This window comes from Protopterus annectens, chromosome 1.part2 (assembly GCF_019279795.1).
Source record: "Protopterus annectens isolate FY-2018-M chromosome 1.part2, PAN1.0, whole genome shotgun sequence".
Classification (NCBI taxonomy): domain Eukaryota; kingdom Metazoa; phylum Chordata; order Ceratodontiformes; family Protopteridae; genus Protopterus; species Protopterus annectens.
The window spans coordinates 571,244,156-571,271,547 of record NC_056727.1 but is presented as its reverse complement, the minus strand read 5'-3'; positions in this window follow the sequence as shown (position 1 = coordinate 571,271,547).

Below are 27,392 nucleotides of genomic sequence, written 5' to 3'. Positions count from 1 at the left end.
GGATGCTGCTGATGTAAGTGGGTGTGTATGAGCTATTCCAGCTGCTTAGTGTCTTAATTATGGGTTTTGCAATGAGTACTGCATGTGTGGGGCCTTTACTGTGGAAATCTACTTGCCTGCCTTGATTAATCTGTTGCCCTTTAATTCACTTTTAGACCTGGATCCCCTCCCATTATCTGGCATGCAGCCACCTGCCATCTTTCTTGTTTTGTACTTTCCCTACCCAGTCATGGTGAAATGTGCCTTGTAGCTGATATACTGCATATCGCCTTTGTTCTGCTTTGACACTTTGTTGTTTTCTTTGCAGTACAGCCCCTCCCCTTCCCTGTTCTGCAGGTAGCTGCTTGCAGCCTTGTTAGCTGTTGTCAATGTCCCACTGTAGGCTCCTAGGTATTAGTCATTTGTACTCCAATTTCACTGCTGCAGCATTTCCTTATTTCTTTCCTATATCCTTCCTGTTTCAGCTGCAGTGTGTGTTGCGCATACCCGTTTACCGGGATTACGCGCATTTTCATCTCCGTTCACATGCATACTCGGTTACCTTGTGTACTCTCAGCTAAGCATAACTATGGGCAATCTGACACACCCCTATACTGAAGCTTTGCCTAGCTAGGGGCAGACCGGTTTAGCAATGCTCCAATGTGCTTACAGCAATGGCGACACACCCCTCTCTTGATGTCATCTTTATCTCAAGGGCACACCTCGGTGTTATAACACTATGCTGTGAGGTGCATCCTTACACCAGCAGGGAATCTGCGATTCACTATTACTCCTCTCATTTGCATGGCATTGCCTATTAATTCCTAGCTACCACGCAAAACACTGTCACAGCCCCTTAGCAACCCTTGCGCCATGAGTATGGTGTAGCATGCCTGCCATTGACTATTATGGGGAAATCATGATATGTGTTTCATTGCGGTTTTGTTCTATATTTTTATATATTCCTTGCGATCCCCTTTGCGCACCGCTGCCCTGCAGTTTCACATCGCAATAGTGTGACTATATATGTTAAATGTTAATTTTATATTTTGTACACTTTTATTATGCCAATGGCTATATATTTAGTCATTGGCTTATATTAACAATATAATACATGTGTTTGGTCGGCTGTCATGGCAACGATTTAATGTTTGCAAAAATGTAAACCATTTTTTACGGTTTACATTTCTGCATGCTTACACTATGCCTGCACCACTTCCTGAATCACTACATATGTTCATTTGCATGCTACACTGCTGTAAATGGGGTAATTATCATACAAGGTTCAGGAGTTGTGTGGATGTAGCATACACAGGTAGTGCATGTGGGAACGGCTTGTACCTGAATAGCTCGGCAGCCATCTTTGGTGTTAGAACGCCGACGCTATGCCTGCACCTGGCGCAAGCTTCGTGAATCCCGGGGTTAGTATAGTTAGTGGTCATTAAAAAAGGAAAAAAAAGAATATATAGTAAATAAGAAAGCTAAGAAAAAAATAATATATATATATATATATATATATATTTTTTTTTTTTTTTTTTTTCAAAACATAGGTGGTAGTCAAGTTTTAAAGGGCAGGGGACTGGTGCAAGAGCAAATCCAGATAGAGGAGAGGTAATCTGATATATCAAAAGAGTTTACCTACCACAGTGCAGTATTTACTGTGATAATACAGCATTCACCAGTGCCATAGCAGAGAATTCAAGCAACAAAATCCATTTTTACTGTCATAATACTATCATAATTCTGCATTTGGGAGTGTCAGGACACAGAATTTAAGTGGCACAATGCAGCAATAATTATCATAATACAGGGTTCATCTCTGTCATAGCACAGATTAGAAGCATCTGAAAGCAGCAGTTGTCATGAAAGAGCATTTAAAAATCTCAGCTCAAAATTCTAGTGTCATAATGCATAACTTACTGCTCTAATTTAGCTTTCAACAATTTCATAATCTGGAATTTAAGTGTTACAATGAATCATTTACTGTCATAATACACCATGCAACAGTGCCATACCATGGTATTCAAGTGTAATAATGCAGCATTTGCTGTCATAATATATCATTCAAACCTGTTATACCAAATAATTCAAGTGCCACAATCCACCATTTACCATCATAATACAGCACACAGCAGTGCCACAGGACAGAATTCATGTGCCACGATACAGCATTTACTGTCATAATACAGTATTTAACAGTGCCACAACACAAAATTCAGGTGTTCTACTGCAGCATTTATTCCTGTCATAATTTTACATTTATCACTATTGTACCTCAGAATTCAAGCATCACAAAGCAGCATTTATTCTCATAAAACATCATTCAGCAGTGTCATAGCATAAAACTCAAGTGTTGTACTACACTAGCTGCTAGCATAAGTTAGCATTCAGTAGTGTCATAGCACAGAATTCAATTGTCATAATACAGCTGTAACTGTCATAGTACAGCATTCTACTTTGTCATAGCAAATAATTCAAGTATCACAATACAGCATTCAGTGGTATTGTGGTAGAAAATTCTAGAAAATTCTAGTGTCATAATACAGCCTTTCTTGTCATAATTTAGCATTTACAAATGCAATAGCACATACAGTGTCATATCACAAAATCAACTGTCATGAGAGAATTTCACCAGTGTCATTGCAGTGAATTCAAGTGAAATAATTCACTATTTCCTGTCATAATACAGCATTCAGGAGTGCCACAGAACAGAATTCAAGTTTGACGATACAGCATTTACTGCCATAAAGTATTCAACGTTGTCTTAGCACAGAAATCAAGTGTCAAAATGTAGCATTTCCTGTCATAATTTAGCATCCATCACTGTCATAGCACAAAATTCCAGTGTCATAATACAAAATTTATTGCCATAATGCTGCATTCAGTGTTATCATAGCAATGAAATTCAGTGCAGTAATGTAACATAAATTTAACATTTATTAGTGTCATAGCACATAATTCAGTTGTCACACAGAATCACCTATTGCCATAATGCAGCATTCACCAGAGTCATAGCACAGAATTCAAGTGTCACAATACAGCAGTAACTGTCATAATACAGGAATCAGTAGCGTCACAGCACAGAATAAAAGTATCTCAATGTAACATTTACTGTCACAATGCAGTATTCACTAGTGTCATAGCTGAGAACTCATGTGTCATAATGCACCATTTACTGATATAATCCAGTATTCAGCAGTATAGTGGCACAGAAATTAAGTGTCATAAGGAAGCATCTTCTGTCATATTCAGCATGGTCATAACACAGAACTGAAGTTTCAATGCATCAGTTCCTATCATAATAGGTTTATTATTAAAACCTTGAATTAAACAAATCCATTTGCAAAGATTTCAAAGTAAAATTACCCGATTTACCAGAATATGTTTGTCATGTTGCCAACAGTTTAATAACCGATCACCTATGACCACTCAGAATTCATGTAAATAGAATATGAGGTTGCTGTTATGAATAGAGATCACACTACAGTGCGGATAGGGAAATTTACCCTTTTCTTTTCTATAGTGCGATCTCGGACTTGGAGTATATAATTTGCATGGGGTGTGGGGGACAGAGGATGGCTTGCTCCCTGCAAAAAATGTGAATTAAAATGATGTGCAGTACTGAATTGCATACGTTCTTACTGCTGGGAAGCAGGCAGGTAAGAGTCAGCAGATAAACTTTCAGAATGTCAAAGCCGTTGGTTCGACATTTCAAATTGATGTGTTTATGACATGTTTATCTAATTAGTATTCAAAAATTCAGAATTTTTTTTGGTGTTTGAGTACAAAATGTGTTTTGACTTTCACAATTTTGATAGTAAACTATCATAATACTGTATCCAGCAGTATCATAGCACAGCATTCAAGTGTCACAATGAAATATTTACTGGTTAATACTGCTTTCAGTAGTATCTTAGCACTGAATTCAAGTATCACAATACACTATTTCATTTTGTAATACAGTGTGTAACAGGGTCACATCACAAAACTGAAGTGGCATAGTGAATCATTAGTGTCATAATACTGCATTCCATAGCATTGCAGCACAGAATTCAAGTGTCACAATACAGCATTTACTGTCAAGTGTGTCATAGCACAGACCTCAAGTGTCACAACATATTAAATGTCATAATACAGTCTTACACAGTGTCACTTTAGGATGTAAAGCCATAATGCACAATTTATTGTCTTAATACATCATTCAACTGTGTCATAACACAGAATTCAAGCATCACAATGTGGCATTTCCTGTCATAATACTAGATCCAACAGTGTCATAGCACAGAATTCAAGTGTCATAATACATTTACTGTCATAATACAGTATTCAACAATATTATAACACAAAAGTCACAGTTATAATGCAGTGTTTACTGTGTTAATACTGTATTCAACAGAGTCATAGCACAAAATTCAAGGGTCACAGTGTGGCATTTACTGTCATAATCCTGCATTCAACAGTGTGATAGCACACCATTCAAAAGCCAAAATGCAGCATTTACTGGGTAATACTGCATTCAGTCATGTCTTAGCACTGAATTTGTGTCACAATGCAATGCTTACTTTCATAATATACAATTCATCAGTTTCATATCACAGAATTCAGTGGATGCAAGCCACTCCTCACTATCATAATACATCATTCAAGAATGTCACATCTGAGAATTCAAGTGTCACAATACATTTACAGTAATATATAGTATTCAAGAGTGCCATGGCACAGAATTCTAGTGTCACAATGCAGTCTCTGTTCTATTAATATAACATTCAACATGTCAGCACAGAATTCAAGTGTCATAATGAAACATTTATTCTCACAATGTTCATTGATATTTCAAATTCAAGAATTTAAGACACAGTGTAGCATTTAATGTTGTACTGAAGCAATAAATGTTATAGCACTTGTCATAATGAAGCATTTGCTGTCATAATTCAGCAATCGAGAGTGTCATAGCACTGAATTCAAGTGTCAGAAAGCAGCATTTAGTGTGATAATACAGCATTCATTACTGTCACAGCAGAGTTCAAATGTCACAAAGCATCACATACTGTCATAAAAGCATTTAACAGTGCTATTGCCCATATTTCACGCAAACAGTGTTTACTGTCAAAATGCAGAAGTCATCATTTTCTTGGGTGGCAAAAGCCAGGGTACTGTTTGGCTAGACTTATATAGGCCCTAGGGCCAACAGACTAGTACCTACCTATGAACCTATGAACCTATGAACAGTGTCATAGCATAGAATTCAAGTGTCAGAATTTTGCATTTACTGTCACAATGCAGCATTTTATGGGGTCATAGCACAGAACTCAATGGTCATAAAAAGTGTAAACTGTCATAAGTATCATTACCAGTGTAATTTTACAGAACTCAGATGTCACAATACAGGTTTTGCTGTCATAACACAGAATTGAAGTGACACAGTTACATATTTACTGTTGTAATACAGCATCCAGGAGAGTCATGGCACAGAATTCAGTTGTCACAATACAGCATTTACCATCATAATGAACATTGTTCAACTGTGTCACAGGAAAGAATTCAAGTGTTATTATGCAGCATTTACTTTCATAATGATACATTCAATGTTGCAATAGCATAGAATTCAAGTATAATGCATCATTTACTGTCATAATTTTGCATTCATCAGTCGTGCAGCACAGAATTCAGCTGTCATAATGCAGCAAGTGCTGTCATAATACAGTATTCAATAGTGTAATTGCACAGAATTCGAGTGTCATAATACAGCATTTTTGCCACAGTACTGTATGCAATACTGTCATGGGACAGAATTTCAGTGTCATAATGTTTCATGTCATAATTTAGTTTTCAGCAATGTCATAGCATAGAACTCAAGTATCACAATGCAGCATTTACTGTCATAATACAGCACTGCCCAGTATCAGCTGAGAATAAAAGTCTCATAATGCAGCATTTCCTGTCAGAACACTACACTTTCCAGTGTCATAGCAAGGAATTCAAGCATCACAATACAGTATTTACTATCATAACAGTGCACTTTTCAGTGTCACACGACAGAATTCAAGCATTATGGTGCAGGATTTACTGTCTTAATTTAACATTCGCTACTGTCAGAACACAAAATTCAATGGTCATCATAATACAGCATTTAATATCATAATACTGTATTGAACATTGTCATAGCACATAACTAAACTGCCATAAAGCATTGTTTACTGCCATTATTTTTAATTCACCAGTATCACAGCACACATATCAAGAGTCATAGTAGAGCATTTACTGTCATAATATATTATTTAACTGTGCCATGGCACATAATGCAAGTGTCGCAATCCACTGTTTACTGTCATAATACTGTATTCAACAGTGTTGTAGCACAAAACTCAATTGTCATAATACATTTACTGTCACATTACACTGATCAGCAGTGTCATGGCACAGAAATGAAATGTCACAAGGTTGCATTTGCTGTCACACTCAAATATGAATGAAAATTTAAGTCCCAAAATGAAGCATTTGCTGTAATAGTGAAGCATTCAGTAGTGTCAACCCAGAATTCAGGTGTCTGAAAGCATCCTTTGCTGTCATAAAACAGCATTCAACACTGTCATGGCCCAGAATTCAATTGTCATAATGCAGTATCTACTCATAATACAGTACTCAGCAGAGCCACAGCACAGCATTCAAGTGTCACAATAAAGTTTTCACTGTCATAATACAGCATTTACTTGTCATAATAGTGCATTCAACTGTGTCATTGCACAGAATTGGCATATAACAATGAGTATGTAGTGTCATAACACAGTATTTAGCAATGTTATAGCACAGAATTCAAGTGTCACAATGTGACATTTACTGTAATAATTCAGCATTCAACAGTGTCATATCACAGAATTCAAGAGCCAGAATGCATCATTTACTGACATCTTACAGCACTCAACAGTGTCAGCACAGAATCCAGGTGTCATAATGTGGTATTTATTCTCATAATACGGCATTCAGCAAAGCAGTAGCACAAAATTCAAATATCACAATGTAGCTTTTAATGTAATAATACAGCATTCTGCAGTGTCATAATACAGAATACAAATGTCACAATTCAGCATTTACTGTCTTAATTGCCATTCATCAGTATCATGTGACAGAACTCAACTGTCACAACACAGCATTTACTGTTATAATACAGCATTCGCAAATGTCATAGCACTGAATTCAAGTGTAACAATACATTTACTCTCATAATACAGTATTCAAGATTGTCTTTGCACAGAATTCAAGTGTCATAATGTATCATTTACTGTCATTATGCAGTATTCAGGAGTGTCATAGGACAGATTTTTAAGTATCACAATCCAGCGTTTACTAGCATAATACTGCATTCAGTGGTGTCATAGCAAAGAATTCAAGTGTTACAATGCATCCTTTACTTTTATAATACAGCATTCGATAGTGTCATAGCAGAGAATTCAAGTGTCAGTGTCACAATGCAGCATTGGCTGTTATAACTGTTTTCAACTGTGTCATAGTACAAAATTTAAGAGTCACAATGCACTGTTTAATGTCATAATGCAGCATTCAACAGCATCATAGCACAGAACTCGTGTCACAATGAGTTTGTTGTCATAATTAAGTATTCAACAGTGTTAACACACAACTGCCAGAATTTATCCCTTAGCAATGTCATAACCACAGAACTCAAGTGTCATAATGCAGCTTTCACTGTCTTGATACAGTATTCAACAGTATCACAGCACATAATTTAAGCATAAAAATGCATTATTTATAATCATAATACGGCATACAGATAAACCAGCACTGACTGTCAAAATCAGTATTTACATCATCATAGCTCAGGCATCAAGTTCCACAATGCAGTATTTACCCTCTTAATGAAGTATTCAGCAGTGTCACAGTACAGAATTCAACTGTTATAAGGGTCTATATCACCACATCGAATGGTGATAAGTTCAAATGCCCGTTGTTCAAACCTAAAAGTCTGAAAACCCTAAACAGCGAACTCACGGAACAGTGATTTTTTTCCCAGGGGAAAAAAAATCGCTGCTCTGTGGAAAAAAAAATAAGATCGCACTACAATGGGGGAAATAGCAAAGCCCCGAAGATGGCCCACTATTTTTTTTCCCTGGGAAAAAAATCGATGTTCTGTAACTTTGCAGTTTAGGGCTTTCAAACTTTTAGGTTCTAACAAAGGGTGTTCAAACTTATCACCATTCAATGTGGTGATATAGACCCCTGTTACAATATCATAATGCAGTATTTGCTGTCATAATGTAGTGGTCACTAGGGTCATGGTACATAATTCAAATGTTATAATATAGCATTTCAGTCAACATCTAGCATTCATCAGTATCATAGCACAGTAATGAAGTGTCATAAAGCAGCATTTACTGTAACGATACAGTATGCAGCAGTGTCAGGGCACATATCTGAATAGTCACAATGCAGCCTTTAGTGTCATAATACAGTATTGAGCAACCTCATAGCACAGAATTCAACTGTCACAATGCAGCATTTATTGTCACAATTAAGGATTCATCGGTGTCATAGCACATAATTCAAGTGTCACAGTGCATTATTTACTGTCTTAATGCAGCCTTCACCAGTGAAACCACAGAAGTGTCACAATGCAGCATTTTCTGTCATTATACTGCATTCAACAGTGTCATTTCACAGAATTCAACTGTCAAAATGAAACATTTGCTGTCATAATACAGTATCACCAGTGTCATAGCACAAGCCAAGTGACACAATCCACTGTTTACTGTCATCATACTGTATTTGATATTGTCATAGCCCAGAAATAAAGTGTCACAATGCAGCATCTATTTAGTATCATAATACAAGATGCAACAGTTTCAACATTTGGCTTGAGTTGTTTGAGAGTTTGGGCATGTGGAAGGTGCCCTGAAGCTTTAGAAGCTGGCTGGCTGTTATATCTTTGGCAGGATACAACCAATATAGCTAAGGATACTGCAGCACTGATAATTTGATCACTTATTGTTAAGGTAAGTTCAGCTTACACAACTGTACTTACACTGGTGTCATAACACAGAATTCAAGTATCGCAATGAAGCTTTTACTTTCATACTACAGTATTTGACAGTGTCATGGTATATAATTTAATGGTCATAATGCAGCATTTAATGTCATAATACAGCATTCACCAGTATCACAACACAGAATTCAGGTGACACAATCCACAATTTACTGTCACAATGCAGCATTCAGGAGTGTCATGGCACAACATTCAAGTTTCACAATGCAGCATTTCCTGTGATAATTCAGGATTCGTCAGTGTCATACCAGAGAATTCAAGTGTTGTAATACTGTATTTACTGTCATAATACAGTCTTCAACTGTAGCACGGAGCAGAATTCAAGTGTGACACTACACTTTTTATTGTCATAATACAGCTTTCACTAGTGTCATAGCACATAATTCAAGGGTCAGAATACAGTATTTACTATCATAATATGGCATTCAACAGGATCATAGCACAGCGCTCAAGTGTAACAAGGCTGCATTTACTGCAAATAAATGAAATGAAGAAAAAAACACAATGAATTCACAAATAAGTAAAGGTTAGCGCTTTTGTTTACTGAAATTAGCAAACTTCTTTAGACAAAGTTAAAAAGATGATGAATACACTTATATAAATTTACTAATCATGACATAATTTCCTTGAAAAATAAACCAAGCCTCAATTTATTTAAATCTATTCATTAATTTATTAATCTATTTATTTGCAGTTTTTGTTTTTTATCAAGGCTGCATTTACTGTCATAATTAAGTATTCAACAGTGTCATACCACAGAGTTCAAGTGTCACAATAAAGCATTTAGTGTCATACTACTGTATTCAACATTATCATAGTTGAGAATTCCAGTATCACAATGCAGCATTTGCTAACATAATACAGTATTCGGCATTATCTTAAGACATAACTCTGTGTCACAATGCACTATCTACTTTGAGAATGCAACATTCAACAGTGGGTATAGCACAGAACTGATGTGTTATTGCTATTGTAATACAGTATTCAGCAGTATCATAGTGCAGAGTTCAAGTATCATAATGCAGCAGTTATTATCATAGTGCAGTATTTAACACTGTCTTACTACAGAATTCATGAGCCACATTGCAATATTTGCTAGTTAACATTGGATTTGGTAGCATCTTCTCACAGGAATCAAGTGTCACAATGCACTGTTAACTTTCATAATACAGCATTCAACAGTGCCATATCCCAGAATTAAAGTATTGTAATGAAGCAATTACAGTCATAATACTGCACTCAAAAGTGTCATAGTACAGAATTCAACTGTCACAATGCAACATTTGCTGTAAAAATACAACATTCAGTGGTGTTATAGCAGAGAATTCAAATGTCATAATGCAGTATTCAATATGATTAATACTGTATTTAACCACATCATATCATAGAAATCAGGTATCACAATGACTTTAATGCCATGATACAGAGTTCAATGCTGTCATAGCTGAAAATTCAAGTATCAAAATGCACTTCTTTTCTGGGTCATAATCTGTCAAAGGAAAAAACTTCAAAGACCAATTCACGTTAGGTTCAAGCAAGGCACCCTTTATTACTTGCAGCAAGGAGCCAAAGCATGTAGGCACAAGATTTGTCTAAATGATTAATGATTAATAGGTTATACTTATACAGTTCTCTTCCTGTCACACACAAAATGTTACATTCTATTGCTGACGTAGTTTGACACAGCTTTCTGTATGTTCTACAGAAAATGTGGCTAGACTTATTGCTGACCAAGTTTAAAATATCTGCTGTTCTGTAAAACATTTTGAGAAAAACAACCTGGCCTTTGGTTTATGTCAGTCCATTTCAGCATTTCAATTCTTCTATTGTACTGTTCTAATACATGTGTTACATTTTACCTAGATTCAAGGTAAATTTCTAGCTTTAGTACAAGTAATGCTGACTACTGTTTAAACTTTCAAGCATCTATTGTTTTCTTTATCAATAGCTTCTAGCAGCTGCATGTTTTCTCATGGCATAAGCAGAAATCAATATCCCTTTGTTAATTTTCATGACATTAGCAGAAATGAATTGCTTCTTTTGTTATTTTCATGACATTAGCAGAAATAGAATACTTCTTGTTAAGTTTCTAATGGTTGTGCAGATTCATGCAGTGTGAACAGAATAAATGTATTAACCCTTTTAAATCTTGAATGCACTAAATGCACTAAGCATGCATATTACTATTACATATTTTTCTAACATTCCCCCCCCTTTTAATACTTTTATTCTGCTTTCAAGATAAGCATAAACAATTTTTTTTCTTCTCCTAACCTCTTCCTACTCAGGAGTTGCAGTCAAGAGAGTCATTCAGTTTAAACTTATGAAAGCATTTTCAGTTTTTCAGCAATTCTTCAAGTTCAGCACCTTGGTATAAGGTTTCTGAAACTGACATGTCTATAAAGTCTTTAATCAGTCTTTTCATGCAGGGGATGCAGTAGCACGCACATACCACCAGTAGGATCATTCCTACACAGATGGCAATCAGGATGTTCATCAGGATACTGCCCCACCCCCCAAACAATTTCTTGAAAAAGTTTGTCAATGGATTTGGTCCTGGTTTGGTCATGGCTGACACCTGCTGAATTACCTCAAGATGGTTGTCTATCTCGTGTTTGTGGTCAGGAATATATGAACAGCACTCCTCCTGGATTAAAGTGCACGTACCTCCTGTCGCCGCTAGGGTGAAGTCGAGAGCCATGTGGTTTTGAAGCACTACTGTTTTTATGGCAGTCAGTTCATCAGTCACCAATTCTAGGGCAGAAAAGGTTGCATTGCTCATTATTTCGAGAAGTTTAGACAATTTTCTCAGTTCCCAGATTGATTTTGTTGCTCCATATGCTGGCAGTACACCTGCCCACGAGATGATGGTATCACCCAAGTAAATATGTGACAGTCCATTTTTCCCTAATCCCACAGCATGATGGTTTTTCCAGCCTGCATTGATTTGCCCCACTGGATTGACAGGCTTTTTGATTTCTCGTCGAACATTCCGAATTTTCCCTTGAGGTAAAACTGTTGTTTGTCATATGGCTGGAACCAGGTACCCCAAAAAACAACTGCTGGACCAATTCTCAGGTAACCACTTATATGCTTTCCTACCACATACAAAGTAACAATCTTCTACTTTGGTAGTAACTTTACTATGTCCTGGCTCTGGATGAAACATTTTTTTGTCTATTATAGACAGTTGTCTATAAAGGTCAGCATTATGTTTTACTTCACCAGTTGTCCTATGCATCAGTTCAACAAATGAATCATAACTCATGTTGCAATAGGATCCTATGTTATCAGGTTTAATGTAGCATCTATAGGGAACAGTCACATTGCAATTCCTCCAACCCACCTGAACTGCATCATTTTTGTAAAAACACACAGTCCCCTTTTGTCGAACAGACAAGTGCAATGCTACTTTATCTTGTGATGCGACATCTGATTTATAATAAATTAAGTTTTCCCAGGTCTTGTTGGGTCCTAGGGGGACTGAAGTTAACAGTAACCCCCCATATGCTGTTGGCAAAGCTGTGCAAATCCAGCAATTTGAAACATTGAAGGTCTCAGCATACACATATTTGATTGCCTGGTAAGTGTTAAAGTTTGGGTCCCACTCTGCATGCCACTCTGCACGCTTGTTCAGTTCAGTTTGTGTGGCTGTGAAAAGGAATGGCCACAACAAAAAGATTATTGTCACTAGTACAGTCAACAGGATGGTTATGCAATACTTCTGAGGAAACGGTTGTTCAGCATTTCTGTTTTCTCTAACTCTTCCAAATAGGTACATTTGGATCTTACTGGATTCTGTCATCTTTATTTCAGACACGTGTTCTTACTCTCTGCCCTAATAGGACTTTCAGCACTGATGGTTTCTTCACTGGGGTTGAGATGGATCAGTCCTATTGATATGACCCCCCTTTGTAGCCAGACTTTGTGCTGAGGGCCCCGATGGAGACTTAAGATTTTTTGTCCAGTTCAAAGTTCTTAACTAGTTTGCAGTGCATCAGGTGGATCCACAAAGCTCGTTCTGCTATCTTGACTGCAGTGGGTGTCGAAAGAAGCACCTGGTAGGGACCTTCCCACCTTGGCGATGACCAATTCTTCTTCTTTATATTTTTGATCCACACCCACTCTATGGGCGTTACTGCCACTTCTGATGTCTTGGTTTGTTTTCTATCTGAAACAGAATTTGACTGCAACAGATGTTTAGAATTCATTATTTTCCTCATATATTCAGCTAGTGTAAAATCAGCGTCATGGTCTGATGACATGAGAAGTTTCCACTGGGGTGTATAGTAAGCCCTTCCAAATAACTTTTCAAAAGGAGTCAATCCTTTTGCTGTAGGTACAGTTCTTATGCTCAACAGTGCCAGGGGTAAACAGTATAACCAGTTTTTTCCTGTCTCAGCTATGAATTTTCTCAATTTGTTTTTTAATATACCATTATGCCTTTCAAATAGCCCTGCAGATTGTGGATGGTATGCACAATGATTTTTTAAAGAAATACCAAAATGCTTACTTAACTGCTGTATGGTTTGATTTACAAAGTGTGTACCATTGTCACTGTAGATCCTTTCCGGAATGCTGAATCTAGGGATGATTTCTTTGACAAGTACTTTTGCTACCGTGGCTGCAGCTGGAATTTTGGTTGAAAAGGCTGCCACCCACCTGGAAAACATATCTACAATGACAAGACAATACTTCTTATTTTCACATTTGTTCAATTCTATGAAATCCATACAGATAGTGTTAAATGGATATGGTGGTGTAGGGAAACACCCTTGCATGGGCTTTATCACCCCCTGTGCATGATGTTTGTTACAAATCTGACACGTCAAACAAACTTTTTGAGAGTAGTTTGTAAATCCGTACGTTGTGAACACCTGGTTCACCAGCTGTACCATCCCCCCTGTTGAGACATGGCACTGCCCATGGCTCAACAAAGCTGCATATCGAAACAAATTAGAGCGTAGTATCGGTTTCCCTTCTCTAGAGATGTACAGCCTCTTTTTGAGAATTGCTCCTCATTTTATCCATCGCTCGTTTTATCCATCGTTGTTTTTCAGCTTGCGTAGTGAGTTTCTGCATTGTTTTTAACATTTCTAAGTCTAAAATCTCAGAGGGTTGTAATTCCTCATTTAAAAGAAATACTTCTGTGGCTGCTTGTTTTGCAGCTGTATCAGCTCTCGCATTACCTTTTGAAATTCTATCTTGTTGCTTGGCGTGAGCTGTGCATTTACAAATGGCTACTTTCTGAGGTGTTAGTGAAAAAACGAACCAACGAAACAAAAATCCAAGGCCAGGAAACAGAGCAGCTGAGAGATATGGATGTAGATCAAGGCTCTTTATTAAGCAAAACATGGACAGATTTGCAAACACAAGCGCTTTCATGACGCCAGACAGCTTTTTGAGCTTTTCAAGTGATAACTCAATATACAAAACAAACTTAAACTTTCTGAGGTAACTGAATAGATTCTAAAAGATCTAAAATAAACTGTGCATGATTTATAGGTTTGCCAGTAGATGTTATCATTCCCCAGTTTTACCACTGATGCGCAAAAACATGTACAGTAGAAAAAGCGTACTGGCTATCAGTAAAAATGTTTACACATTTACCCTTCACTAAGATACATGCCTGTGTCAGGGCGATCAATTCTGCTGCCTGTGCGGATAAGCTGTGTGGTAAAGGTTTTGCTTCTATAATCTCAGTATCAGAAACTACTGCATATCCTACTAGGTTCTGTCCTGCAGGACCCCTTTTGCATGAGCCATCCATGTAGTATGTCACCTCGGCATCATCCAAGGGGACATCCGTGAGATCTTTTCTAGGTAGTGCCATTTGCTCAATTACCTGCAGGCAGCGGTGCGGTGTGCCATCTGCAGGGGTCGGGAGCAGAGTAGAAGGATTCAAAGTCGTGCATCGCTCAATTGTCATATGAGGTTGTCTCAACAATATAGTCATACAGGAAAGATGCCTAGCAGGGGAAAGATATTCCACCTTTTCTTGTAGTAAAATAATCACGACTGCATGAGGTATTCTCAAAATGAGAGGGTGGAGCAAGACTACTGAGGCTGAAGCCTGTACTGCCATTGCAGCTACAACTACTGCTTGTAAACAGTGGGGTAAGGATCATGTCACTGGGTCTAGTTGTGATGAATAGTAAGCAATGGGGCGTTGCTTATCCCCATGCTGCTGTGTTAATACTGATGTTATGTAACCCTGCTTACAATCTACATTTTGGAAGAAATGTTTATGGTAGTTTGGCAATCCCAGAACTAATGAGGATGCTATTAACTATTAACTGCTTCAGTTTACAGAAAGCAGATTCTGCTTCTGGTGTCCATTGTAACAAATCCTGTGCTGCCATAGGCGTCTTATATATAAGGTCAGTCAGAGGTGCAGATTCCAAAGCATAGTTTGGAATCCAGCTCCAGCAAAAAATAGTTGTACCCAGGAAGGACATCATTTCCTTCTTGGTAGTGGGTTTTGGTGCTTGCAAAATTGCTATTTTTCTGTCCTCATCTAATGTTCTACCTTCCTTGGATATTACATATCCCAGGTATTTAACTTGTTTTTTCCAAAGCTGCAGTTTACTTTTATTTAGCTTATGTCCTTCAGCGGCTAAGAATTGTAGAAGTGCTATGGTATCTTCTCTACAATCCTGCTGGGTGGGGGCTGCCAGCAAGATGTCATCAACATAAAGTAAAATCTGACTGCCTCTTGGTGGGGTGAATCCCACCAAGTTGCTTGCCATTTCTTGTGAGAATATTGTTGGACTTTCACAATATCCCTGTGGTAGTCATGTATTTGTATACCCTTTCCCTTGAAATGTGAATGCAAACCAATACTGGCTATCAAGGTGTATCGGTATCGAAAATAATGCATTGCTGATGTCTACCACGGAAAAATACTTCTGTTGAGGTTTTAAATCATTCAACAGGGTGTGTGGGTCTGGCACCGTGGGTGCCCTTGGAATTACTGCATCATTTACAGCTTGTAAATCTTGGACCATACGCCATTCTCCATTTGCTTTTTTGACTGGAAATAAGGGTGTGTTACATGGTGAATCGGGAGATTCTACTAGTATCCCTCCTTTAAGTAAGGCTGCTATAATAGGCTTTATCCCTGCCTCTGCATGTTTTCTTAAGGGATACTGTCTTTTTTGTGGTCTGAATGCTGACTTTGGTGCGATAGTAACTGGTCCTGCTGTACGAATGAGTCCTACATCTGATTTTCCTGTTGACCAGAGAGTCTTTGGTATATTTCGTAAAGCATTTTCTTCCTCCTTTAACAGGAGTGTCAATCAGCTGTCCTCACCAGACTGCAAGTGCACAGCTGGGTTGGTCTGAGTTATCAAATTTAACTTTTGTATTTGTATTCCCTGTTCTGACAGTTCTAGTTCTGTTTATTTCTCCCATCTTGTGACTTTTTCTCCTAGGTCTGCCCATTCTATATTTCTGTTTTTGGTTAAGCTAACATGTGGTAATCGATTAGATTTATAAAGTGCAAAGAACTCCTGGGGCAATGAACAGCTGGCTACACTGTTCCCTTCTGTGTCCCAATACAGGTTACGCAATATCAATCTGTTTGCATGATTCTTAAACAATTCTTGCTCATATTCCTTATCAGGTCCTGGTGTGTTACAATAATACAGGGTACAGTGCAACAGTTGTTGTTTATCAATGTCAAGGGAGGGGCACTTGCTGATGGCTACATTCATTAACTCTTCAGTTACAGTCCCTGGACCAGTCGTAACCAAGTCCTGGCTGTACCAATAAAACATTTCACCCTCCGATTGCACTGCAGAGGTATCAATTTTACCGCTGTGCTTCCATACCCTGCATGGTTGGGACTACTGCTATACCAAATAGTTGCATCAGGTCTCTGCCCAAGAGGTGTACTGGACATTTTGCAGAAACAACAATTTTTCTTTTTTGTGTCAATCCTGAAACTGGATCAGTTATTCCAATGCCACGGGAGAGAGGCTCCCAATACAGCTGTCCATTAGCTGCCTTGACCAGTATGTAATCAGGTGTCTCTGTGTTTTCTGGCAGTTTGGAGGGATTTATCTGGGTTTGTGATGCCCCTGAGTCACACAAGAATTTGACTTCCCTCCCTTCTACCAAGAGTGTAACTTCTGGTTTCGTGTCTGCTAAATAAAGCTCCAAGCTCAATAAAGCTAGGTCTAATATTTAATTTTCTTCATTGTCACTAACTTCCTGCACTTCCTCTACTCCCTCTATCACATTCTCATTTGTCCCTTCTTCACTAGCCCCTTCTAGTGATTCCTGACTACCATATAGTCAGTCCTCACCCTCTTTGTCTTCCATTGTTGCCTTCATGTTTTTCTTGCAATCCCTTGCCAAATGTCCCTTTTTACCACATTTAAAACATTCTCCCCTTTTCTTTCGCCCTTCAAAGTCCTCTGATCGTTGATCAGATTATTTGTTTCCCTGTGCATTTTTCTTGCCCTTTTTCCCAGACTGTACTATGTAAACTTCTGCTCCATTTTCTACAGAAAATACTTGAGCTTTCTTTTTCTTTTTGCTATTAAAATGCCTTTCGGCATGCCTAGCATATTCAAGTAATGATTGTAACCTGCTTGTACGATGATCTACCATGTGTTTTGTAATAAAACTGCTTATAGGTGCAATACTGCCCTTTAAAAATGCATTCTTTAACCGCTGTTCATATGGGGAATCTTGTGTTTGATCTTCAAGAACCTGCATTCCACAGTGGTATTTAAAACACTCTAATAATCTGGCATAATACCAGTCAATTGTTTCACCTTCTTGTTGGATGCATTGATTAATGCAAGTCCAGTCTGCCCTAGGTTTCCATTTTTCAGAGATGCAGTCTGTAAGACCTTTTACTCTGGTGTCTAATTCTGCACTGCTATTTGGGAGGGGTCTTTGTGCAGCATCATGGGAATTCCAGTTCCCACTAATCATATACCAATCTGGCCCTACAATTTGTCTAACTACCTTTTCTACCTCTTCTCCATTTAAGTTATAACTCAGCCTCATTCCTTGTAAATCTTCTGAGAATTTTCTAAAATTAACCTTTGGATGTGGAATTCCCTCCGTGGCTTTTCGGATATCCTCCGGAGTCCAAAGTCTATACACTAAAATAGTTGGGTCCTGATTGTCCTGACCTGCCTGAGGGTTGGGTACTTCTATAAGTGGGCATATTTCTTCTTCTTCACTTATAGATCGTGAATTTTTAACCATTTGCCATAACTCGATGCCTTCATCTGAGTTACCTGCCTTTGTTCGAGACCTGTTCTCGATGGGATCTCTAATTTTAGTCAGTTTTATTTTCATAATATCTCTATCTTTAGTGACCACAGGATATCATGGGGGTGGACTAACCTGTTCACTTGCTTCATATTCTGGTAAGGGAGGCGGAGGTGCTGATGCTATTACTAAGTTATTATCTTCCTTATCTAAAAACATTGCTTTTGAATTTTTGTTCTTTTGTTCCCTACGGTTTACTTCCTCAATCCACCTGTGTGCCGGAATTCCTAATTTATGTTGCTTTTTTACCTGACCTTTGGAATCGGTTTTGAGTTGTTTGACAAGTTTGATAAGCAAGGATTTTTCTAATTTTACGTCGAATTCGTACTTATTAACCCATTTTGAATAATATTTAATATTGTCAGCGCACTGCGACTGCATGTATTTTGCGTCTTCTGCTAACAGCTGATTTTGGGGTCTTTTTGTTCAATTATTCCCCATTTTGTTCTACCCTTTGATTGTTACATAACTTTTCTTAATTTTTTAACGTGGTACCACGGATTTTGTTATAGTCTCTTCAGAATGACTGCCTACTTATTCTGTTTCTCCTGATCTATGACAAGACAGTAATCTTTTTTGTCCCTGACTGGTAAGAAAAATACATTAAGAAGGTTCGTGGTCTGCATTCTTGTGGGAGAAGAGGCTGGACTCTGCCCTTCTGAGCTGGGAATTTCTGGTTAAAGGTTTATAGTGCCTGAATATTTGAACTGTATCTTACTGAAATTGGTACACCTTGTTGCTGTAGCATAGACTAGATCCAGGCCTGCTGAATCTAGCTTTGTTTATATGCTTGTTGTTTGTTTGCTTTTTACTTCCCTGGAACACTAATTCCACCTAATACGCGGCTTCTCAGTGCTTCTGTGGATCAGTAGTGATATCTGCATTGCTTACTGTACTTATTTCCTTGTTTCACTTGAAAGAAAGTTACTGTTTGTCGTTTTTGCATTTAAGTTACCTGTAACACATTGCACTTAAGTTACCTGGCACTTGCTCACTAAAGCAATTATATAAGTCAGCACTAAAAATTAAAAGCACTACACCCTCACTCCCCACTGGCCCTTGTTTTCAATTATAAAGGAATTTCCAATATTATTCTAGCATGTCCAAAGGTCAGTTGTCAATCTCCTCTCTGGTCCAGCTGGTGAATCTGGGAATCTTGAGGCAATGTTACAACTGCCTCATGTACACAGACAACCCTCTCCTCCTCCCAACAAATTCCAACACATGTGAGAGATGCAACCATATAGCCAAACTGGAGGCTAAGCTCTCTCAACTCAGTACTGGCATAACCAGTCAGGAGGAGAAGGAAACCACACTCACTACAATTCCAGTCTCACATAGACCTAACACGACAGCAAACCAAACACATAATCACACAAAAACATACTCGCAGGCTCTAAATAAAGATCTGCCTAAGCAGCAGAGACCTCCAAAGCAGACAGCCAAGCAACCTCTACCCCAAAACAAAACACGTGCAACACATATCTCATAAAGCCAGTGTGCCAAACAGTCACAGCCCTTAAGACTAAAAACACACCTGATACACTTGTAATAGGAAACTCTATCGTCAGGCACACTGGCGTCCTGCTCACCAGGCTGAACAAGGAGAGGGTCACGGTGAGCAGCCTGTCAGGCGCTAGGATCTGCCACATAACACAAGCACTCAGGTCACTCCAAGGCAAGTACAAATATGACTCAGTCATTGTCCATGCTGGTGTGAATGACCTGAGATGTACCTCCCTGGACTACATGAAAAGAGATATAGAGGAGCTCTCTGAGCATGTACCCAGGCCAGTATGACTCTGACCTTGAGTAGCATCTTACCCTCATCAAGAATGATGCCACAATATGAAGACAAGATGGTCAATTTCAACAATTGGCTTAAGTACTGGTGTCATTCAAAGGGGATCCAATGCCTGTCAGCTTGGGATGATATGCTCGACAGGCCACGATGCTTCGCTAGGGACGGCTTGCACCTGTCACCCCTGGGCTTTCGGATATTGGCAAAGGCTCTTGCTACCCCCGTAGTGCCTTTTTTAGGCAAGGCTCAGAAGACAAACCCACCTCCATAGGTATCACAAGGGATAAGAAACTAGGTATCACAAGGGATAAGAAACTAAGAGTAATGCTACTCAACACCAGAAGTCTAAACCTCCAGATGCATGCACTCAAAACTCTCCTTAGCATGGAGAACATTGATATCTGTACAGTAACAGAAACCTGGTTCAGGGCTACCGAGAGCATCTCAGCACTACCAGGTTATACCTCATACCATGCTTTTCGTCCGCAAAATTTGGACCGAACCACAAAAGGAGGGGGAGTATCGATATTCATCAAAGATACCCACACCTTCAGGTTGGTGGCAAAGCACGAAGCATCAGAGATTATCCATGTGCAACTAACAGTGGGTAAAACTGCCTACCAGTTTATAGCCTGCTACAGACCACCCTCCCAAACCCAGGAACCCCACTTGGCCTTCCTGAGAACACTGGAAAATATGAAGGTCTCTCCAAACACCATTATATTGGGTGACTTCAACTACCCAAACATAGACTGGAAGCATTACTCTAGCTCCAACACCCTAGCCCAAAGGTTCCTAGAATTTATAAACTCAAATGCTATGGAACAACTTGTTACCACTCCCACAAGAGGGTAAATATACTGGACCTGATCATCACCAACATGGGGACTCTATGCTCCAGACCAGAAGTGTATCCCTCACTGGTAAGATCAGACCATAAACTAAACTCACTGGATATTCACATCCCGACCCCACCCCTGCCCAGAAAACCACAGTGAAAAACTTCTCTAAAGCAAATTTCGCACTCCTCAAAACCGAGGTGGAATCCTTCAAAGCCCCGGTCTGTGGAAAATCGCCCAGACTGCAGACTCTTTTATAAACGCATTCTATGAACACATTCCGGAATGCATGGATCATGTGATCCCAAATAAAACCAAGACCCAATCCTCCAAAGGCAGACGTCCTGTCCGGTGGACCCCAGCCATAAACAAACTATACAATAGAAGGAGGAAGCTACTAAATGATAGAGCAAAATCCCAAAAGGGAAGGCATCACTGATCAGTATTAGCAAAAAACTATGGGCACTCATAAAATTGTCTAAGGCCAGCTTCGAGAGAAAAATTGCACAGGACACTAAGGATAATCACAAGGCTTTCTTTAGTTATGTTAGGAACCTGGGTGGTAATTCCCAGATATGCTCAGAATTAGTCCAAAATGACAAAAAATACACCAAACCCAGAGACATTGCCAACATCCTAGCTTACAGGTTCAGCGCAAACTTCTCCCCCACCCTCCCCACCAAAAGGGCAAATATCTATCCCAGCAGGGTGCTGCCCCCCTGACATCTCAGATGCTCAGGTAAGAGCCGCCCTCTCCAAAGGAAAAACACAGCATCAATGGGACCAGGCGGTGTCCTGGGCTGCGTCCTACATGAACTCCAAGAAGAGCTAAACCCAAACATAAAACTACTGTTCAGTCTCAGCCTTACTACAGGATATGTGCCCAAAGAGTGGCATACAGCAACAGTGGTCCCTCTCCATAAAGGTGGTGCCTCAACGGATCCTGGAAACTATCGCCCCATAAGCCTGACTAGCTTGGTCTGCAAAGCTATGGAAAGGATCATCATGGACCTCATAAATTGGTCTGCAAAGCTATGGAAAGGATCATCATGGACCTCATAAATAAAGATATTGGGGACCTACAGACACTGGATCCTACCCAGTTCGACTTTGTTAAGGGCAGATCCTGCCTCTTAAACCTGGTTGATTTCTTTGAAACAGTCACCAAGGCCATTGACGAGGGGAAGGTGGTCCACACAGCCTACCTGGACCTCGCAAAAGCCTTCAATACAATACCCCACTCGGGCATTATAGATAAGCTCACCAGCTTAAATATAAACCCCTATGTCACTAGATGGATTGCAAACTGGCTCAAGGACAGAACCCACATGGTTAGAATTGCTGGAGCCATGTCAGACTCCAAACCAGTTACAAGTGGTGTCCCACAAGGCTTGGTCCTGGGACCTCTCTTGTTCGGTATATATTTCTCGTAGGTACAGGCCAACACGGAAGGACTGTGGCTGACCAAGTTCGCAGATGACTGCAAACTGGGCACCATAATTGACTCTCCAGCCGACACAAGCATCCTCCAAAAGGGCCTCATAGAAACAGACAACTGGTGCCAGAGCCATGGCCTCAAGCTAAATGCCAAAAAGTGTATAGTCATCCCCTTTGGCAAAAACAAAGTGCCCACAAACTACCACATAGGTGGTAATCCATTAAGTACAGAGGAAGTGATTAGGGACCTGGGGATCCAAGTTGATAGCAATCTCTCATTTGACAACCACGTGGCCAAAGTGGTTAGAAAAACATTTTATATAGCCCACCTCATCATGAAGGGATTCACATCTAGATCAGGGGAGGTCATCGTGCCTCTTTACTCATCCCTCATCAGGCCCATAATTGAGTACAATGCCCCTTTTGGGATGTACCTTACCAGACACCTGCAGCAACTGGAAAGACCCCAAAAGTACCTCACCAAGAGGATCAAAGGGCTCAAACAGATGCCATATGCTGCCCAGTTAAAGAAACTCCAGCTCTACTCAGTGGCATACCACCTGTTCAGAGGCGATCTGTGCCTGATGTATAAAGCCATGTCCAACCCGGAATTAATGGACATGCTGCACCTCAGAAAATCCAAATCCCATCGAGCTACGTGCTCGAGACTTGAACCTCAGCACTGAAATAAATAGGACATGCTGGAGGGACAGATTCATAACCCAGACGCTCCCTTCACTCTGGAATAAAATCCCAGTCCAGGTTAGGCAGAGTCCCTCATTGACTCTCTTCAAGAGGAATCTTGATGAGTGGATGGGAGATCGTAGGTTTACCCTGGGTATCACTTCTGTGTCACAGTTAGACAGAGGCACAGTATACTAACCTCGAAAAAGGGCATAGCAAAATAAATTTAAAATGGGTGCCGAAAGCCAAACACATTCTGGCTAGGCTTATAAATGCCCTAGGGCAGATAGCCTAGTATGAACCTATGAACCTATGAACAAAAACAATAAACATCTAGTCCCTGATCTAAAACAGAAAACAAAAAAAAGTAGATTCACCTTACCTGAGCCCATGTGATTGATCACCAATTAGCGGAGACCCGTCCTTCTGTCGCAGATCAGAAAGTGGCTGGCCTCTTTTGAATGACAATTCAGTCGGAGGACTTTTCAGATAAGAAGAACCAATTTGGTTTCTTCCCCGTATGGTTTCTACCACCTGGCCCGTCTGATCCGAGGTGAAGAGAGGGTTCCGGTCCAAAGGACCTATCTGTCAAAGGAAAAAACTTCAAAGACCAGTTCACGTTAGGTTCAAGCAAGGCACCCTTTATTACTTGCAGCAAGGAGACAAAGCATGTAGGCACAAGATTTGTCTGAATGATTAATGATTAGTAGGTTATATTTACACAGTTCTCTTTCTGTCACACACAAAATGTTACATTCTATTGCTGACACAGTTAGACACAGCTTTCTGTATGTTCTGCAGAAAATGTTGCTAGACTTATTGCTGACCAAGTTTAAAATATCTGCTGTTCTGTAAAACATTTTGAGAAAAACAACCTGGCCTTGGGTTTATGTCAGTCCATTTCAGCATTTCAGTTCTTCTATTGTACTGTTCTAATACATGTGTTACATTTTACGTAGATTCAAGGTACATTTCTAGCTTTAGTAAAGTAATGCTGACTACGGTTTAAACTTTCAAGCATCTATTGTTTTCTTTATCAATAGCTTCTAGCAACTGCATGTTTTCTCATGGCATAAGCAGAATTCAATATCCCTTTGTTAATTTTCATGACATTAGCAGAAATGAATTACTTCTTTTGTTATTTTCATGACTTTAGCAGAAATAGAATGCTTCTTGTTAAGTTTCTAATGGCTGTGCAGATTCATGCAGTGTGAACAGAATAAATGTATTACCCCTTTTAAATTTCGAATGCACTAAATGCACTAAGCATGCATATTACTATTACATATTTTTCTAACATAATCATAGCACATAATTCAATTGTCTTAATGTAACATTTGCTGTCATAATACAGTATTTAACACTGTCTGACAAATTCAAGTGTCATATTGTGGACTTTTATGTCATAATTAAGCCCTCAGGAATGTCAAGGCCCAGAATTAATTTGTCACAAGGCATAATCTGTTGCAATAATGCAACATTCAACAGTGTCATAGTACAGAATTCAAGTTTCACAATGCAGCATTTGCTGTCATAATGCAGTATTCACCTGTGTCATAGCACAAAGTCAGAGTGAAACAATGAAGAATTAAAATAATACTTCATTAAACATTGTCGTCATCAGATTTCAAGTGTCATAATGCAGCATTTACTGTCATAATGGAGTTTTCAACCATGTCATAGCACAGAATTCAAATGTCACAATGTACTATTTCCTGTTTTAATCCAGCATTAAACAGTGTCATAGTACGGAAATCAGTTCTCACAATGAGGTTACTGTCATAATACAGTATTGAACAGTGTCAGCACATAATTCAAGTGCCACAATGTAACACTTACTGTCTTAATACAGTGTCTGATACTGTCATAGCACAGGACTCAAATGTCACAATACAGGATTTACTGTCATAATACAGTGTTCAGCTGTGTCATAGCACAGAAATCAGTTCTCACAATGAGGTTACTGTTATAATACAGTATTGAATAGTGTCAGTGCAGAATTCATGTGTCATAATGCAGAATTTACTGTCTTAATTTAGCCCTCAGAAATGTCATAACCCATAATTGAAATGTTTTATTGCTGCAGCTACAGTTTCATGATTTTTTATTCAACAGTATTGTACCAAAGAATTCAAGTCCCACAGTGCAGTACTTACTGTCTTATTACAGTAGTCAGCAGTCTCTTAGCACAAAGCTCAAGTGTCACAATGTAGGATTTACTGGCATAATAGTGTTTAGCTATGTTATAGCTCTGAATACAAGTGTCATAATGCAGCAATTACTTTTTTAAATTTGGAATTCACAAATGTCTTTGCAGATCATTCAAGTAAGATAATAGAGCATTCATTATCACAATTTTGAATTCAGTGGTATCATAGAATAGAATTCAAGTATCAAAATGCAGCATTTGCTGTCATAATTTAGCAATCACAATTGTCAGCACACATATTTCAATTGCCATAATACAGCATTTTTTGTTGTAATGCATTCAACATTGTCATAGCATACAATTTAAATGTCATAATGCATTTACTGTATAACCAAATCACTCAGCCATGTCATAGCATGTAACTTATGTGGCAAAACACACAATGTACTGTCATAGTACAGTATTCATGAGTGTCATAGCAAAAATTCAAATGTCACACTACAGGATTTACTGTCATACTACAGGATCCCATAACTTTATAGCACAGATTTGAAGTAACACAATGCATAATACAGAATTCAACAGTGTCATGCCACATATTTCAAGTCTAAATGTAGCCTTTATTGTATTGATTTAGCATTCAGCACTGCCATAGCTTAGAATTTACATGTCACAATGCAACATTTACTGTCATAATACATCATTCAATAGAGTCATAGCACAGAATTCGTGTCATAATACAGCATTTACTGTCATAATACTGTATTCAACAGTATCATAGCACATAATTCAAGTGTGACAATGCAGAATTTACCGTTATAATTAAGCAGGCAGCTGTGTTATAGTACAGAGTTTGTGTCACAATGCAGCGTTTAGTTTCATAATACTCTATTCAACAGTGTCATAGCACAGAATTCAAGTATCTCAATGCAGCTTTTACTAGCATAGATCAATATTTATCAGTGTTATAGCACAAAATTCAAGTGACAGATTCCACTTTTTACTGTCATAATACAGAATACAGAAATGTCATGCCACAGCATTCAAAAGTCATAATGCAGTATTTAATGTCATAGTACATAATTCATGTGTTATAATGCAGCATTTAGTGTCATAATTCTGCATTCAAAAGTGTAGTAGCACAGAATTCAATTTTCACAATATTTCATTTGCTGTCATAAAACAGCATTCAATAGTGTCATAGCAGAAAATTCAAGCATCACAATGGAGTATTTACTGTCATAATACAGTATTCACCATGTTAATGGCACAGAATTCAATTGTCTTAATGCAGAATTTCCTGTCACAATTCAGTGCACAATATTTATAGTCATTTGCACAAATATGATGGGGTATTCCTGATGTTTTCAAATTAGTGTAGCAAAAACTAGATTCATAGAAACCATTGTCTTAATTATCATGAGATGCAAATATGAAATTTTGTAAAGCGGTGTATTCTTATGAGGTGTTCTTGTGATTCATAGCCCAATATCTGCATGGTACACATATCCCTTGTTAAAGGTGGTGTTTTGCCTTTCATATCTGAGTATTAATCCACAAACCTGCTCCAAGCCACCCCTTCAGTAGTTTGTCCAAGGATGCACAAGCACTAGACTGACAGACAAATGAATTATTTCCCTCAGAAACCCCTTCAGTAGAACAATGTTGCAATTAAAGTTGGTTACACTATTTTATTTAACTACAGACAGTAATATCATATAACACACTGTATAATAGTGTTTAATTGAAGATTATACAGTTCAATATTTGAAGTCTGATAGCACACAAATAATAAGAATTCTTAGTTATATTTCCTGTTGGGAAAGCTGAGGGAAGATGTTGAATAGGGATAAGACGGGTCACTTGAATGGTAAACCTATTCAAGGATCGGATGTTTTCACCCATGAAATGATTGGTTGTTTATATTTTGAAAACCACTTTTTATGCACACAGTTTTTATTTGTACCTTTTAAATGGATGTCTATGCAATGCATTTATAACATATATGAAATGAATGGTAAAAAGTTTTTCGCACACATGCAATGTTATGCACAAACACAAAAACAGCACAATGGTTAAATACAAAGGTATAGTTAGTCCAACTGTGAAATGCATCTCTATCAATGTCAATGGCTTAAATAACAGCTATAAAAGAGG